The 6,759-nt window shown below is 43.2% G+C and overlaps 1 non-coding gene across 1 annotated transcript; it reads left to right on the forward strand.

Moving 5' to 3' along the window:
- Window positions 1-2,868: 2,868 nt before the first annotated feature.
- Window positions 2,869-2,940, forward strand: TRNAC-GCA. The gene has a single exon. It is a non-coding gene; the product is annotated as a tRNA-Cys (tRNA).
- The last annotated feature ends 3,819 nt before the right edge of the window (window positions 2,941-6,759 follow it).

The raw sequence follows: 6,759 nt of genomic DNA on the forward strand, positions 1-6,759 counted from the left end.
TATATGTAGAATTATTTTAAAAATTAATGTACCTTCATAAATAGTTATTAGTGTAAAAAGGATTAATGTGGTTCTTGAAACAACTACTTTATTCCTTAAGGAATAACTGGCACTGGTAAGAAAAGATTCCAATCTTTTCTGAAACATTATTAAGACAAAAAAAGACTCCAGGAAAACACAACTAACTAAAAGCCAAGCTGATACAAATCTTATACTACTGTGGCAAGTGATAATGGCACCTCACAATCACTGCAATCTTTCCTGTAATGAATGATTACAATTTGATTAAAGAATTCCATTTCTCCATTAAGCAATCTTTCAAGATATTTTGCTTTGGGGCTAACTACTCTCCTTGCCTCTACCACAAGACCCATTATTTACATTCAAGCCCATCATTTATATTCAGTTAACAGTAGTCTTCCTCGACCTCTTCCTACTTGTATCCCTCCCCATGGGTCCCTCCAGTCCTGTTACAGGAGCAATGTTAATAAACATACCACCGAATCTGCAACAGGTGGTTCCTTAGTCAATATAGCACCCACTAACAGCCTGCTCAGAACGAGGCCCCACTGCCTGCCTCCCTTGTACCAGTCCCCCAATCTCCGTCAGTTCCCACGGAGACCCACGGAACTTTTAGCTGCTTTTAGTTTTACCCCCAACTTCTTTAGTTTGCATTGCATCCTTTTGGTGTTTGTTTTTCAGGGTGTTTTTCCCCCTTTTATTTTATTTCATATCAGGTAGGCAAATGATCCTTGAAACCCTGAGTTCACTCTGGGTTTTTTATTCCACATCTTGTAGCACTGAGACAAATATCTACTAATATCTTATTAATATTTGATTGAATATTGTAAGTGTTTAGTTTTCTTCCCAATGTTTTCAAACAATGAGGGAGAGGAGGGGAGGGTGAGAGTACGCCCTTTCCTCTTTCATTATCGATTCTCTACATGGATGAAATGTGAACTCCTTGCTTTATAACAAGCCACCTCCACCTCTTCAATCAACAGTTCCTCAGTGTGGTTAAACATATTTAGGCTTCTAAGACTTCTAAAAATCTATAAATAATTTAAATATTATAGATGCATGCTCATTTCATCTATGAATTTCTGCAAACCTAATTCATTAAAACATAACAATGCAGTGTTTGTCATCTACACAGTCAATTATTTCAATATCTGATGTGAGGGAATGGGGAGACTGTTGCTGGTAAGGCAGTCATATCCAGCTAAAACTAATTAGTCACTGGGCATTCAAAATTAAAATAGTATACATTTCTTTATGGTCCAACTCTCACATCCGTACATGACTACTGGAGAGTGGGACTGTAAGAAAGGCTGAGCACCAAAGAATTGATGCTTTTGAACTGTGGTGCTTGAGAAGACTCTTGAGAGTCCCTTGGACTGCAAGGAGATTCAACAAGTCCATCCTAAAGGAAATCAACCCTGAATATTCATTGGAAGGACTGATGCTGAAGCTCCAATAATCTGACCACCTGATGCAAAGAGCCGAGTCATTGAAAAAGACCCTGATGCTGGGAAAGATTGAAGGCAGAAGAGAAGGGGATGACAGAGGGTGAGATGGTTGGATGGCATCACCGACTCAACGGACATGAATCTGAGTAAATTCTGGGAGATAGTGGCAGACAGAGGAGCCTGGCATGCTGCAGTCCGTGAGGTCACAAAGAGTTGAACATGACTTAGCGACTAAACAACAATACATTTCTTAAGGAAAATAATAAATCATAGTCCAGCATATTACTGAAACCTGAGTATTTGATGATTGCTCCACAACAATCGGGCTTCCCAGGTGGTGCTAGTGGTAAAGAACCTGCCTGCCAGGAGACATAAGAGATGCAGATTTGATCCCTGGGTCAGGAAGATCCCCTGGAAGAGGGCACGGCAACCCATTCCAGTATTCTTGCCTGGAAAATCCCATGGAAAGAGGGAGCCGAGCAGTCCATAGAGTCCCACAGAGTCAGACATGACTGAAGCAATTTAGCACACACGCACAATGATTAATTGGTTACATCCCTGAGATGAGACTTGCTCCTCCATCAAAAGGCAAGTAAAACTACGAAGTGAATATGCTGATTAAAATGCTTGGATTTTACTCAGTGTCCCAAAGGACTCCCATGTCTACTCCAAGGCTAAGATTAAAGGGGGAGATGTAGGTGGGGTGGAGGTGTGTGCAGACCGCACCTCTGGCCGGGTTGGTGGACATGACAGCTGTGGAGCAGAGCGAGGACACACCCTTCCCCAGGGTATGCTGCTTCTCCATCAGTCTGAATGGCACAGGGAAGCCTAAAGGCCTCCAGAAATCACAGCACCAGTCTATTCCCAGTGAGTGAACAGCAGCAAAGAGCAGCAAAATTCTTAACGTCTACATGCTTTGTTTTAAAGCATTTGAGGTATGACTGACTTGTAAAGAGCTCTACATATTTTGTATGTACACGTCACTAAGCTTGAGGATAAGCTGCACCCATGAGACCACCAGGAACATAGACATATCCACCACCTCCCAAAGTTTCCTCTCACCCAGTTTGTTATGTACATGTCTGTGCAAAGAATACAGTATTATTAGCTCTAGGCGCTGTGCTGAATAATGTGCTTGCTCAGTGGCTCAGTCATGTCTGACTCTTTGTGACCCTATGGACCGTAGCCCAGCAGGCTCCCCTGTCCATGGTTTTCCCAGGCAAGAGCACTGGAGTGGGTTGCCATTTCCTCCTCCAGAATATCATCCCAACCCAGGGATCAAACCTGAGTCTCCTGCGTCTCCTGGATCGCAGGCGGATTCTTTACCTGTTGAGTTATCAGGGAAGCATGCTGAATGATGTCTCCAGAAATTATTACATAATTCAAACTTTCTCTGGCTTCCCTGGTGGCTCAGATGGTAAAGCGTCTGCCTGCAATGCAGGAGACCCAGGTTCAATCCCTGGGTTGGGAAGATCTCCTGGAGAAGGAAATGGCAACCCACTCCAGTACCCTTGCCTGGAAAATCCCACAGACAAAGGAGGCTGGTAGGCTACAGTCTATGGGGTCGCAAAGAGTCGGATACGACTGAGCGACTTCACTTTCACTTTCAAACTTGCTGCCCTTTGAATATGATCTCCTCATTTCCTCCAACTCCTGCAAATACCTTTCTACTGTTTCTAGATTGATGATTTGATGGTTTTTAGACTCCACATGCAATATTCATCTTTGTGTCTGGCTGCTTTTAGTTAACATAATGTTCCCCAGGCCCATCCACATTGTTGGAAATGGCAGGATTCCCTTGTTTAAGGCTGAATAACATTTAACTGTACACATACACTGCATTTTCTTTATTCATTCATAAGTGAACATTCACATTGTTTCCATGTCTTGAAGATTGTGAATAATGCTGCAGTAAACACAAGAAGGCAGGTATCCCGTCAAGATCCTATTTCAGTTCCTTTGAATACATATCCATGAGGGCAACAGCTGGACTATATATGCTGTTCTATTTTTAATTTTTTGAGGAGACTAAACACTCTTAAATGGTGGCTGAAAAATTTACATCCCCACTCAGAGTACAAGGGTTCCCTTTCCTCAATACTTATCAACACATTATTTTTTAAATAAGTAGCATCCTAACAGGTATGAGATACTTCATTGTAGTTTTTATTTGCATTGCTTAATTAGTGATGTTGAGCATCTTTTCAGATACATGTTGGCCATTTCTAAGTATCCTTTGGAAATATATTAATATTTATTAAAGTCCTTTGTTTTTTGATATTGAGTTTTAGGAATTCTTTCTATTTTGGTCATTAAGCACTTAATAGGCATGGTTTAAAAATACTATCTCAATTCCATGGGTTGCTTTTTAATGCTTGCTTTTTCTATTCTTTTTGAAAATTGGAGTATAGTCGCTTTGGAGAAGGCAATGGCACCCCACTCCAGTACTCTTGCCTGGAAAATCCCAGGGACGGAGGAGCCTGGTGGGCTGCCGTCTATGGGGTCACACAGAGTTGGACATGACTGAAGCGACTTAGCAGCAGCAGCATAGTTGCTTTACAATGTTGTGTTAATTTCTGCTGTACAGCAAAATGAATTAGCCATATGTATACATATATCCTTACCTTGGACGAGGGGTATCTCCTCACCGCCGCCCTTCCTGACCTTCAACATGGGATAGCTCCTCCAAGGCCCTCCTGTGCCTAGGACGCAGGGTAACTCCTCTCGTCGCCACCCCTGACCTCGGACGTGGGGTAGCTCCTCTCAGCTGTTCCTGCGCCGTCGCAGTCTAGCACTCTCGGCCGCTGCCCCTGACCACGGACGTGGGGTAACTTCTATTGGCCGCCGCCCTTCAGGCATGGGGTCCTCCCAGCTTCTGCCTCTGACCTCGGACGTGGGGTAGCTCCTCTCGGCCATGCTTTCTGCACTTTAGCGCGCCCGTCGCAGCCGCCTGCACCGCCCATGCGCTGCGTCCAAGGTAAGGAGCATTGGCTGCGCTTTGCTGGAGCAGCCGTGAAGAGATACCCCACACCCAAGGTAAGAGAAACCCAAGTAAGACGGTAGGTGTTGCAAGAGGGCATCAGAGGGCAGACACAATGAAACCATACTCACAGAACACTAGTCAATCTAATCACACTAGGACCGCAGCCTTGTCTAACTCAATAAAACTAAGCCATACCCGTGGGGCCTCCCAAGACAGGCAGGTCATGGTGGAGAGATCTGACAGAATGTGGTCCACTGGAGAAGGGAATGGCAAACCACTTCAGTATTCTTGCCTTGAGAACCCCATGAACAGTATGAAAAGGCAAAATGATAAGATACTGCAAGAGAAACTCCCCAGGTCAGTAGGTGCCCAGTATGCTACTGGAGATCAGTGGAGAAATAACTCCAGAAAGAATGAAGGGATGGAGCCAAAGCAAAAAGAATACCCAGCTGTGGATGTGACTGGTGATAGAAGCAAGGTCTGATGCTGTAAAGAGCAATATTGCATGGGAACCTGGAATGTCAGGTCCATGAATCAAGGCAAATTGGAAGTGGTCAAACAAGAGATGGCAAGAGTGAATGTCGACATTCTAGGAATCAGCGAACTGAAATGGACTGGAATGGGTGAATTTAACTCAGATGACCATTATATCTACTACTGCGGGCAGGAATCCCTCAGAAGAAATGGAGTGGCCATCATGGTCAGTAAAAGAGTCCGAAATGCAGTACTTAGATGCAATCTCAAAAACGACAGAATGATCTCTGTTCGTTTCCAAGGCAAACCATTCAATATCACAGTAATCCAAGTCTATGCCCCAACCAGTAACGCTGAAGAAGCTGAAGTTGAACGGTTCTATGAAGACCTACAAGACCTTTTAGAACTAACGCCCAAAAAAGATGTCCTTTTCATTATAGGGGACTGGAATGCAAAAGTAGGAAGTCAAGAAACACCTGGAGTAACAGGCAAATTTGGCCTTGGAATACGGAATGAAGCAGGGCAAAGACTAATAGAGTTTTGCCAAGAAAATGCACTGGTCATAACAAACACCCTCTTCCAACAACACAAGAGAAGACTCTACACATGGACACCACCAGATGGTCAACACCGAAATCAGATTGATTATATTCTTTGCAGCCAAAGATGGAGAAGCTCTATACAGTCAGCAAAAACAAGACCAGGAGCCAACTGTGGCTCAGACCATGAACTCCTTATTGCCAAATTCAGACTTAAATTGAAGAAAGTAGGGAAAACCACTAGACCATTCAGGTATGACCTAAATCAAATCCCTTATGATCATACAGTGGAAGTGAGAAATAGATTTAAGGGCCTAGATCTGATAGATAGAGTGCCTGATGAGCTATGGATTGAGGTTCGTGACATTGTACAGGAGACAGCATCCCTATGGAAAAGAAATGCAAAAAAGCAAAATGGCTGTCTGGGGAGGCCTTACAAATAGCTGTGAAAAGAAGAGAAGCAAAAAGCAAAGGAGAAAAGGAAAGATATAAGCATCTGAATGCAGAGTTCCAAAGAATAGCAAGAAGAGATAAGAAAGCCTTCTTCAGCGATCAATGCAAAGAAATAGAGGAAAACAACAGAATGGGAAAGACTAGGGATCTCTTCAAGAAAATCAGAGATACCAAAGGAACATTTCATGCAAAGATAGGCTCGATAAAGGACAGAAATGGTATGGACCTAACAGAAGCAGAAGATATTAAGAAAAGATGGCAAGAATACACAGAAGAACTGTACAAAAAAGATCTTCACAACCCAGATAATCACAATGGCGTGATCACTGACCTAGAGCCAGACATCCTGGAATGTGAAGTCAAGTGGGCCTTAGAAAGCATCACTATGAACAAAGCTAGTGGAGGTGATGGAATTCCAGTTGAGCTATTCCAAATCCTGGAAGATGATGCTGTGAAAGTGCTACACTCAATATGCCAGCAAATTTGGAAAACTGAGCAGTGGCCACAGGACTGGAAAAAGTCAGTTTTCATTCCAATCCCAAAGAAAGGCAATGCCAAAGAATGCTCAAACTACCGCACAATTGCACTCATCTCACATGCTAGTAAAGTAATGCTCAAAATTCTCTAAGCCAGGCTTCAGCAATATGTGAACCGTGAACTTCCTGATGTTCAAGCTGGTTTTAGAAAAGGCAGAGGAACCAGAGATCAAATTGCCAACATCCGCTGGATCATGGAAAAAGCAAGAGAGTTCCAGAAAAGCATCTATTTCTGCTTTATTCACTATGCCAAAGCCTTTGACTGTGTGGATCACAATAAACTGTGGAAAATTCTGAAAGAGATG

The sequence above is a fragment of the Bos indicus x Bos taurus genome, chromosome 7 (assembly GCF_003369695.1).
Source record: "Bos indicus x Bos taurus breed Angus x Brahman F1 hybrid chromosome 7, Bos_hybrid_MaternalHap_v2.0, whole genome shotgun sequence".
Taxonomy (NCBI): Eukaryota; Metazoa; Chordata; class Mammalia; order Artiodactyla; family Bovidae; genus Bos; species Bos indicus x Bos taurus.